The sequence below is a fragment of the Aedes albopictus genome, chromosome 2, assembly GCF_035046485.1.
Source record: "Aedes albopictus strain Foshan chromosome 2, AalbF5, whole genome shotgun sequence".
Taxonomy (NCBI): Eukaryota; Metazoa; Arthropoda; class Insecta; order Diptera; family Culicidae; genus Aedes; species Aedes albopictus.
This window is the reverse complement of record NC_085137.1, coordinates 427,682,597-427,694,760: the sequence shown is the minus strand read 5'-3', so window position 1 is coordinate 427,694,760 and position 12,164 is coordinate 427,682,597. Positions and strand designations below refer to the sequence as shown.

Here is a 12,164-nt window from a genome sequence, read left to right as displayed (position 1 = left end):
CATAATCGGATTCTCCGCCCAAAAGTCGAAATCCAAAATTTCATAATTTTTGGACAACGGGAACTATTTTTAAAATGCATTTAAAGTTTGTTTGGGGAAATTTTTTTGTTCGGGTCGAACTGTCATTTTATCGATTGAACTGTCATTCTATCGACAAAAATTAAAACTGTTTTGTTAATTTAACCATCAAAACAAAGGTATTGGAATCCAATAAAATCACGTTATACTTAGAAAAATGAGCTCTTTCGATTAGGCTATAGAAAATAGCAATATTTTATTCACTAAACAACCCAATTGCAACAAAAGGACCGAGCAGGTAGCTACATCACAGACAAACAGACGTAACATGTCGAAAATTTTCCAATTCAAATCATAGTCACGGAAACATATTCACCCAATGCTAAAAGGACTATGTTTGGCCGACCACCAGCTAGGTGGCTGTAGCAAACGTCATATCCGAACAAAAACGATGCGAGCGCCACGGTTGGGCAGTTGCCCAACTATCAAATTTTGAAATCGGTGTACGATGGGAATTATCAAAGTGTTACGTCTGTTTGACATTGGCTACACAAACCTACACTACTCGCATCGAAAGATCGTTCGGCAAACACAGCACAACCAATAACCACGCTCTATAAAGTGCTTTTCACGAATCTCTAAAATTCCGAAGGAACCTCTTGAGGAATTCCAGAAGGGATTCCTGGCTAAAGCAATTCGTAAAGGAAAATTTTTGAAGCAATTCGTAAAGAAATTCCAGGATAATTTCTTGGAGACATTTCTAAAGGAATCTCTGAATAAAATTCTAAACTTTCTTTTTGTAAAATTCGATGTCTATATAACATTTTGAAAATTGAAATGTCTACTAAACCGAAGAAAACCTCGTAAGTCATTTCTTTAATGTAAGTCATACATATTAGAACATATTTCTATAGCAATAGCAGATAATGCAATATTCTAACAAAGATGCATAATTCTAACATAAAATAATCTTACCTTAGTCAGTCGCTATGAATAGTAGCGATTACAGCTAGATGTATATCACTGCAAATAAAAAACACTTTTTTAAATCTGCGCTACAACGAGAGATATCTATCATATCACTGAACCATAAACAGAAGCTGTTACAGAAATAGGTACGATACGAACGGAGCAAGACAGAAATCAAACACCACCCACGCTCGCCGGACACGACGATGTGTCGATTCGATATCGGTTCACTGTTATCACTGCGGCGACGAAGAGACTTCTACGCTTACTGCCCTCGAACAGCTGGAATGATGTCACGCGAAATTATTATTGAACCAAAGCTGAAAACCTCGGCAAAAGTGCCGAACACAACCGGCATAGTAATTCATTTGACGTTATCAATCTGCGATACTTCTCGGTAATTAAAAGCGATTTTGAGAATCTTGTTACGCACCCCCGCAAACGAGCGAATGCTTTCGATAACGATAGATGCAGCTCAACTATAAGCAGTAGGTAGAACACGCGTCACAACGGCTTGTGCATTCAACTAACCACGATCGACTGCTGTGCTGGTTGGTGGACCATCGGCCAGCATGCCTCACTCGGCCGGCCAGCAGGATGATTCTTGCGCGCGTGTCGTGTCCGTGTGATCGTGATTTGCACTCTTGAGATGCCGCTCGGCATTGCATATGCTTCGTATGTATGTCCTGTCCTAGTCGTCAGAGCGAGCGGTGGTGAGCAACCCACCCGCGCCAACATCAAAGTAGTCAGCGAATGTGCGGGAGGGCGGTCGGTGCGATAAGGAAAAACTTGTAGGGAACTCGCGAGAGAAGAAAAACTGGCGCTCATATAATGTAGAGTGAGCGCTGGGTGACCACCATCGCATCGCGATGCCTCTCGCAACATCGAACAAAATGTAGTTCACTGTTTGTAGCATGGCAAGATAACAGTCGGGTCTCCAGTAATGCGATATCATAAAATTCTTTCGCAATTTCTCAGTTGTTTAGCAGTAAAAGGTAGTCGGGGGAGTTTGGCCAATAGTCCATTTTACGAGCCGATTTTATGAATGAATTTTGACAGGAGGTAGTGTCCAATAACCCGTAAAAACCAATATCATCATCAACATTGTTGTCACTTCGTAAAATGGCTCATAGGGCACTGCATTGTTTTGATTTTGTATGGGATTTTGACGTTTCTTGGCTTTGTGTTTGCAAACTCTCTGTAAGAGTGAAAGAGAAGGAGAGAATTTCATGCAGTGCCCTATGCCAATGGAGCAACGTGAGCTAAGCTCCACCGCTTAGGGTAGGGCGGGGCAATATGAGCACCCTAAGGATCACGTTGAGCTTCTTGAAAGAACCCTCAAAGCCCCAGGACAAACTTTTCATTTTTAATCGGCTGATACTCAGGATCTGTAAAATATAAAATAAGCGATTTTCACTATGATCGTTGGGAAGAGTTGTACTTCATGTTAGGGTAGTTGTCACACCGGAAGATCATGCTTGAACCTGATTTTGCACCGTAGATAAGTGTTCCCTTGGTGCAATGCATTAACGGTTCGTCTATGAAATGGTAGGCCAACGCAAGAACGCAATGCTGAGGCTGTTTTCAAACATGAGTTGCATCTGATCTGGATGCAACTCATGATCTTGGTTCCAAATGTGTACTTCCGGTAGGACTCGGGGCACACCGTTCTTCGTGATCATAATCATTTTGGACCTCAAAAGATTATTTTAGAAGCTTAGTGCATATTAAGAATTTGTTAAGTATACCAGAGTCCTTCTTTTAAAAGTATTACTTATGTGATTAATCCACCTAGAATTCATGCACGGGTCATACTTTTAGCCAACGAATTATTACAAGACCATTACATACTTTTAGACGTTTATCGGTTTCTGTCCCAATTTATAAAATTGATTTCAATTTGTAAAAACACGATTTGGTAAGAATTTGAAGGCCAGATTTAGATTCCACTAGAATTGATCTACCGAGAATAAACAATCATTTATCGAAAAAGTAGTCAAAAGACAGCTGTAGAACATATAGCCAAAACATTGCACCAGAGAACACTTATTCCCGGTGCAAAATCAGGTTCAAGCATAGACTTCCGGTTTCACAACTACCCTTGCATGAGGTACAACTCTTCCCACAGGGCTGGTAGCAAGAACTGATGGTCAGAATAGTTATTTTAGTGACCAAATTCTCGAAAATAGTGACCAAATAGTGACTTGCAGATACCAAAAAAGTGGAAAATAGTGACTTTTGGCACAAAAATTTGCTTAGTGAGGAAACATTATAGGACGAATTTGATTCAGAAAATCCTGAGGTACCACATAATGGAAAAATTCAAGACAAACTTTCATGCTTCATTCCTAAAATTGTACAAAGCTGCATGTATCTACAATTTTCTAAACGTATTTCGACTGTATGGTTGATACTCGAAGAGATGGCTTTCCAGTCTTGACAAAAATAAAAATACTGCTATTTTATCTTGTCGTAAAGTAGCAGTATTTTTATTTTTGTCAAGACTGGAAAGCCATCTCTTCGAGTATCTACAATTTTCTAGCATATATTGTGCAGAACTAGATGAGCATGGCATGAATGTAAATGGATAAATGGATGTGCCAACATTGATCTTTAGTCGGTTCCGATAGAAACCATTTAGGCAACATTGGTGGAATTTCTGGAAAAAATCTTGATGAAGTTAAAAAAAAAATTGACAGATGTCCAGGTTGATAAAGAAATTTTGGCGATTTTATCTGAGGAATTAAAGAAGACACACACTGAAGTTTATTGAACAAGATTGTGAATAGTTTTCTGTGAACATAATTGCGGATATTTCCTTCGCACTTGTAAACCGATTAAAGGTGAACATTTTTGAGTCTCGTTTTGAGTGATATTTGCTAAAATTCCAACAGAAAATTCTGTCAAGAAAAAAAATAACTATTACAATCTTTCATACTTCATACTTGGCAGTGCATCGAATGCGCAATTTCTTATGAAACTCTTGGAGAACTTGATACATGTTTTCTGTTATGAATTTCACAATGTTGGAATAGATAATAGATAGACAAATGCTTAAAAATGTGTGAATAAATTTGAGTTAGTTCTCTAATATGATTTCTAGAATATTTTTGCAAGAATTCTCTCAAAATTAAAAAAATGAATTTGTGGAAATAAATAACAGAAAGTAATTAAACAATTTTGATGGAATTCTTTAAATATTTCTCTACATACCCCATTGGAAAATTTTAGAAGAATGTCAAGAAGAAAACTCCAGTTTGCCTAGTGGTTAAGGCTATGGATCGCCAATCCAGGTGCTCATGAAAAAGACACCGGGCAAAAGTTTTTGATGAATTTTCTTTAAGAGTTACGTCTGTTTGTCTGTGAATGAACGATTATAAAGTGGCTTATTGTTAGAAATTAACGCAACCAAATAGTTGCAGAGAATACGGAAACCTATGTTCGGCACTATTGAGTGGATTACAATAATTTCAAAATATTTTCTATATTCCCATCAGGGGTGCTCATCTTGCCCCACTATAGGAAAATAACTAAAAATTAAACAAATTGTAATGTTTGTTTTAAGAAAATATTTCCAAATGCAAGTTAAAATGCTTTGCAGTATGCTAGTAATGTTCGCTGATAATCAAAATTATGGTAAAAATTTTGTTCTAACATTAAAACCTTATTTTATCCTGATGATTTCTTATAATAAAAGGCTAAAAATCCATAACACCGCTAGCCATCATGGTTTCCCATAGCGGAAATCATCATGGTTACAGGTCGCAAGCGCTGGTAAAGTGTGGAACGTTTTGATGGCTGTGATCCCTGACCATCATGTAATCAAAATCCCAGGGATACTCAAGTGGGTTGTGGGGGTTGCGTGTTTGGGGTGCATATATTGACAAGCATTGCTATGGATCTTCAGGGCTGAGTAGGAGCGGGGAATGGATCTACCATTGCTGAATTGCGATTATATTTACTGGTATAGTCGTGGTTCAACAGTGGTGGCGCCGCTTTTCGCTTGTGTTCAGCCTTGGTGGTTTATTTAGGCGGTGCGGGTAGATCTGTGTGTACTTCGTACGTGCAGTGCGTACGGCTTCAGCATTGTGGTTAATTGGGTAGTGTAGGATGATTGGGTTTGGGACTTAGGGGATCGTCATTGATTCTGCTGACACCATTGAGTGCTCATTGTTGGCGGTTGTGTTGGTGACGATTTCTTCAGCCTTCTAATCTCATTTATACCACGCCCAAACTTTGGGAAGAGGGACTGCTTTGTAATGTAATGCAAGAGAGGAATTTAAACTCTGCGTCACGAGTTGGGTGAGGTCATGCAGATAGAAGCAACCCAGGTGACCGTGCGGCTCGGGTCGTGATGGATGCATGAGTGCAGTGTGTATGGGGTGCGCTACCCCGTGGGTGCAGTTGAGTCCGGGTTGGAGTGGAAAGAGACCCTTCTCTACCCTAGATCGGTTTCGGTTGTACGGGCGGGGTGGTGTTTGTCTTATTTGTGACGTGTTGTGCGTGATTTGTGACCAGAGTTGCGTGGTTACTTGGGAAGTATGCACCAACATTTCAAAAGGGCGTAACTGCATTTGGAAGTAATTCCTTCTTTCAAAGCTGTAGGTCGTACTGTCTCCCTTACACTCAAACCACCGTGGTTGTCGGAAAGAGGAGAGTTTTTCCCATCTGGTACTTGTTGTGAAAAACATGGAAATCATAACACATGATCCACAGCTTTAAAAGAAGGTGATGATTCCAAAAGCAGATACGCCCTTTTGAAATGTTGGTGTCGTAATTGTGCTCTGCAATCTAGATTTTGGTTTTAAGGTGAAGCTATGGTTGGGCTGTGCCTCGAATTTGTTGGGCGCAGGTCGGGAGAGCTGGTGGCGGTTTGTGCTGGAGTGTTTGCTCGATTGGTTATTCACTGGTAGTGGCCAGTCGATCGACTGTTCGCGCAGCCTGTCATTTGGTTCTTGGGGTTTGTGCTCTAGAGGTTCGGGGCGTTGCTTCATTGTATCTTCGCTTTAATACTAATATTCCTTGTTTGATTAACTGACTATTATGAACAGGCGCTTAACTCATTCTATTTCATAGATTGCAAGATTTAAGGGTAATGGTTCAATAGGGTGTTAGCAATCAGAGTGGATTAGAACGAGTTGGCGCCTACAATACACCAACACTAACACTCTCTCTCTCTCTTCTTGGCGTAACGTCCTCGCTGGGACAAAGCCTGCTTCTCAGCTTAGTGTTCTATGAGCACTTCCACAGTTATTAACTGAGAGCTTCCTCTGCCAATGACCATTTTGCATGTGTATATCGTGTGGTAGGCACGAAGATACTCTATGCCCAAGGAAGTCAAGGAAATTTCCTTTACGAAAAGATCCTGGACCGACCGGGAATCGAACCCGTCACCCTCAGCATGGTCATGCTGAATACCCGTGCGTTTACCGCCTCGGCTATATGGGCCCACAACTAACACACCTACACCAATACTTATACGCACACATGCACCTACAACTAGCTGTAAAAGACCAGTGGGCGGGACAATGGTGCCTACCCAACAGTTGTAGGTGGGGTGTTTGGCTTAGCTACATGACTTGGTCCGGCAAGCCCATAAACATCAATTGGTAGTGGAAAGACAACGCAGATGGGCGAAAGCCAGGGGATGCGTTGATAATAGCAGAATACAATAGCAGCAGAATAGCAGAAAAGGCTAAAAATCCATGCTATTGAATAATTTGACGATATTTTTAAATTCGTTCGTTATGAGATACCTTTTATCAGGTTTACAAATTGGATGAACTTTATTCTAACGGATTATTAACCCACCATCAGTCGCATAAAAAATAGTTACACGAGCGGTCGCGTCGTGTACTCAGTACACGGCATACGCTTTCAATTATGGTTTACATGCTTTACTAGATACAATGTTGGTGTCTTCAGCAAAAATGTCCAACTGGATAATGCGCGTCTGATAGTGGACATGTGGAACCGGTCAACACGATCTGGTCCTGTCCCGGGTGTCGGAATGGCCCTCGCGGGAACCTGTTTCGTGGACATTTCAGTTATGGCACCAAAACTAGGCATGCGACGGCTCTATCTTCATGATTTTCCATATCCATTATTTTGGTAACCATGAAAATGACCAGTGACCTCCCTGGCCAACCCGTGGCCACCGGAATGTGCCCTGGAGGAACCTGTTTCGAGGACATTTTGACCATGACACCAAAACTAGGTATGCGACGGCTCTATCTTCATGATTTTTCATATCCATCACCTTAGTAACCATGAAAATGACCAGTGACCTCCCTGGCTAACCCGTGGCCACCGGAATGTGCCCTGGAGGAACCTGTTTCGAGGACATTTTGACCATGACACCAAAACTAGGTATGCGACGGCTCTATCTTCATGATTTTTCATATCCATCACCTTAGTAACCATGAAAATGACCAGTGACCTCCCTGGCTAACCCGTGGCCACCGGAATGTGCCCTGGAGGAACCTGTTTCGAGGACATTTTGACGATGACACCAAAACTAGGCATGCGACGGCTCTATCTTCATGATTTTTCATATCCATCATCTTAGTAACCATGAAAATGACCAGTGACCTCCCTAGCTAACCCGTGGCCACCGGAATGTGCCCTGGAGGAACCTGTTTCGTGGACATTTTGGCTTTGACGCCAAAACTAGGCATGCGACGGCTCTAGCTTCATGATTTTCCATGTGCATCATCTTGGGTAAATCGCCAATTGTTACACACCTTAAAAACTCGCCAATTGTTGCACACCTCATAAGAAAAGCATGGAGTGTGCAACAATTAGCGAGGTTCCAAGCTGTGCAATAACTCTGTATGAGGTGGTCATGCTTATAATTTCGCTTATAGCATGGTGAATCCGTTAATTTGATACATATTTGCCTCCCAAAAGCGTTTTTGTATTGTATAAAAATATGTCCAACCTAGTTTTGTAATTTTCGAATAGAAAGAAATAAAAAATAGTTTTTTTTTGCTTCACGGAGCCGAAATTTTTTGTTTTGTGAACTTGGTTACCAACTGATTTGTATACAGTCATACCTCGGTATAACGTAGCCTCGATATTACGTAACTCAGTATAACGTAACTTTTACCTCGATATAACGTAATTTTTTTATGGTTCCAATGTTTTGCTATTTGAATAATAAACGTGATTCACGGAATAGTCTTTATGATATTACGCTCCTCCTGGAACCAAGTCTACTAACCAGTTTAGCGATATACGAACACTTTCGCAGTTATACGACAGTTTTCGGTGTCAGTAATTTTGTTTAACTGCTAACTGCAACATGTTTACGTTTCACTTGACGAATGAAATCGAGTAACTGCAACGCCTGACAGATGTCATAAAGCCATCAATTGACGTAAAATGAACGTGAACTCCATGCGACTGTTTATAGGCCAGAGGAACTTATTCACAGCATCAGTTACTTTTGCATTTCGTTATATGAAGATCCTGCTTTTTATCTTCGTTTAATTCATCCACATTTATTCAATTCCTCCAGCCTATTAGGGCAAACATGGCACATCATTTTGACGTTTGGCGGTGCGATAACTCCAAATTTGTTGAACTTACCGGACTCACAGGTAAAAAGCATTGCAGTTAAACCGTTTGCACCGACCGAACGTCTACTGTACTTATTCTTGACATATCTACTGAAATATAGCCTTGCAACTCCAAAAGACATGACAGTAGACAGCAGTGGAAGCAAATTCGGTTTCATGCGATACTGCGAGTTATAACGCCGGGGCCGCCCAGTCTTAGAAGAACCCTGCAGAAAATCGCTCAAGAAATTCTCTGATAAATCCCTAGATAAATTTCTTGATAAATTTCTGGCGAAATTTTGTGATATATCCCACGGATAAATTATTTCGGTGGAAATATTTCAAAAGTATTCTATTCTTCCTAAAGGAATTCTTGGAATAATCACATGAAGAATTTATGTAGAAATGCCACGTGAAGTACCAGAGGGAATTTCTGGAGGGATTCAAAGCAAGCTTCTAGAGGAATCACAGCGAAAATCAATGAAAAAGGGGAAATTCCTTAAGGAATCATTAAAAGAAATGCTTTGAAAGAAAATGAGGCATCCCTTTTACCAAGGTCTGAAAGTCTCTTTAATAAAGACAAATCAATCAATGAGGCATCCCTGGAGTAATTCAACAGGGTTTCCTGGAACCAGCAATCTTTGAATGGGTCTCTGAAGAAATTCCTGGTGGTTTTTGCCAATATCCTGAGTTTTCGGAAGAATTACCGGTGAAATCCCTGAAAAAAAAAATTAGAAAAGAGTTCAAAATGTGCAGAATAAGTACCAGCAGGAATTACTGGGTGAATCTCAGCAAATACTTATTGAGCAGGAAGGTACTAGAGCTTTGCAGGTATGACTGGGAGAATCCCAGTAGAAATTTTAAAGGGAATGGCAGGATGAATCCTTGCAAAAATCTCTGGAATCCCATGGGGAATCCTAGAGAAGCCACAGGGGAAATTCCTGGAGGACAGATCGGTGAAGTACTAGATTTGTAGTAATGAGCTGAATTTTTGTATGGTGAGAAGTTCAATTCTCCGTTTCTGCAATGAAATGGTGCAAAAAGCGAGGGTACTATTATTCCTTACCTAATTTGATGCTGTTTGAGCAAAAATTTGGACAACAGTGTTGTTGTTATCTCCATTTCTTGCAACATAAATAACATAGTTATCCATAGTTTTGCTCAAACAGCATCAAATTAGACAAGGAATAATTATACTGCACGCTTTTTGCACCATTTCATTGCAGAAACGAAGAATTGACCTTCTCACCATACACAAATTCAGCTCATTACTACAATTCTAGTACTTTACCAATTGTGTTCTATTTCAAAGCCCTTTTTAGAGGAATCCTAGCAGATTAAAGCCAGTAGGAATAAATGGAGGAGTTTGAATCCTTGAAAAAAAAACTCTAGAGGAACTCTTTCGAGAATTTCAGGATAAATCACAGAAGGTATTTCATTAAGAGATTCCTGGGTGAATTACCGAGTGAATTTTGGAAGTTTTTCAAGAGGAATTCTAGGAGGAGTATTGTGTTGTTGTTTTGCTTTGCATGTATCGCTCCTGTAAGGAATGAGTATGCCAGCATAATCGATCGCGTTCGCTATTTTCCCGAGTGAAAATGAAAACAATAGATGCGCGGGTTTTAGGGTTCAGTATTGTGTTGTTATATGCTGAGTATTGTGTTGTTCTTTACAGAGAAGAACCAGGGAGGGTGCAGGCACGTCAAACTCGAACAAACTACGCCTACCTAACATGCATCGAGCGGGCCTTCCCAAACAACACAATGCGATTTCGCGGGCCACCCCCATCGACAAAACAAACCGATTTCCAAGCAGGATTCGACTAGGCTTCTGGTCGCGTTGCCAGTCACACTAACACACTCGCAAAAGATGAGCAGTAGGCCTACCATGCCGCATGCGGGTCCCTTGAGAAGAACATTAATCAAGGCAATTAGATGATTGTTATTGAACCACAAAAACCCCACAAGAATTGGTGGAATCTTTCCAATATTATTTATTTATAAATAATTCTACTTCAGTATATTTACCGTATAACTGCAAATAAGTTGAAAATTCGCTATTTTCAACATCCTTTCATCTATTGGAAGATGCTTCAGTTCTGGGCTCTTTCTAAGTTGATAAAGGGATTTATAAATGCTTGCAAGGACTTGGCCAGGTGTGTGGAGCTGAGTGAATCTATGACATTGTAGATAATGGCGACATCAGCAATGTCAATGGAAATATTCAACTTTGCAATTCCATCCAAGATTTGTGCAAGTATTCATGCTATGCTATGCTATGCTATCTCAAGAGGAATTCTAGGAGGCATTATCGTATAGAAAAGTTTGAATTTTACACTGCTGAAAATGAAATGATGTACACTCCAACGCTACCTGCTAGGGGATTTGTTACTTTTAATCACATGAACAGGTAACGTTTGACGCTTGAGCAGTTCGATATGTAAAAATGAAAAATAATCTTGTTTTATGCGATATTGATATAAAAAGGTATACTATAAAGTTGACTTTTGAAGATAGGTATATAAAATACAACAATGAAAAAAAAAAACATTTAAACAAGGTTAAAAATCATTGTTGAGTGAATAACATAGTTTGGGGGGGATCTTAACGTAACTTTGATATATCGTAACGAACATAAAAATGTTGTTACGTTATATCGAGTTATGAATGTATACTTATATTAATTTGGGCGATCCACGGTACTCACAGCTGCTTAAGAATAGTGAAATGTAATGTATAAAAATTACTACTGAATTCATCAGTAAATCATTGTTCAATATTATAGGAAAGATTTATAAAAAAAAAAACGTCCGAAGAGATCGTAAGGGGAAACATTCTTTGAAAAATCATAAACCAGTCACACTTATTCAAATAAGATGATAAAGTAGCATCTAAATTTTACATTTACATCGTTTTCAATCATATAGGAATTGAACACAATCAACTAAATACATGTTGGATGGTAGAGTGATGAATGCAAACGACTGAAATTAGAAAAAAAATCAATAAACTTTATGTTACCACATTGATATCACAGTTGATTGTGGTCAAAGGTTTAGACCTATGGTAGAACCATTGTGCAGCGTCCTTGCATTATAAGAAGTACGCAGTTCGCAAGATTTTTTGGCCTATCTCGATGCGTGGAAAATTCAGGTAAGGAATCGCTCGAGAAATGAGGAAGCTTTTGATTCTTCTTGACTCCAGTACGGAACTGAGAAGATACGTCAAATCAAATGAAGCTCTCTGTGTTGAAGTTCTTGACCATTCCGGTAAAGAAAAAATAATGAACTGAACGAAAATTACTTGAGCGATACCTAGCCTAAACCCGTGGCCACAGGAACATGTTAGAGGACGGCTCTATCTTCATAATTTTTATATTCATTGTCTTGGTAACCGTTACCCCCAGTGGCCACGAGTGTGACAGATAGGTCACTGGTCCTATTTTAATAACGAAGGTGAAAAAACATGAGGAGCCATGGGCAAAATGTATTCGGAACAGGTTTCTTCAGGGCAAATTCCAGTGGCGAGAGGTTAACCAGAGAGATGACTGGCACTCTTCACAGTTCCAAAGATGATGTACATGAAACATCATGACGATAGAAAACCACTATATCCACAG

General features: G+C 39.8%; 1 protein-coding gene across 4 annotated transcripts in view; it reads right to left on the bottom strand.

The window, feature by feature from the left end:
- The window catches only part of LOC109426575 (uncharacterized), a 116,845-nt gene extending 115,302 nt beyond the window's left edge, over positions 1-1,543 (bottom strand). Inside the window, exons 1-2 of one of the 4 annotated variants that reach the window (XM_062853615.1) lie at positions 1,421-1,543; positions 994-1,269 (exon numbers count right to left, since the gene is read on the bottom strand). The gene's annotated coding sequence lies outside the window, so the exon portion shown is untranslated. Of the gene's footprint in view, positions 1-993 lie in introns of all 4 variants that reach the window. The other 3 variants (XM_062853616.1, XM_062853617.1, XM_062853614.1) reach the window with 3 other exon arrangements.
- Positions 1,544-12,164: the final 10,621 nt, after the last annotated feature.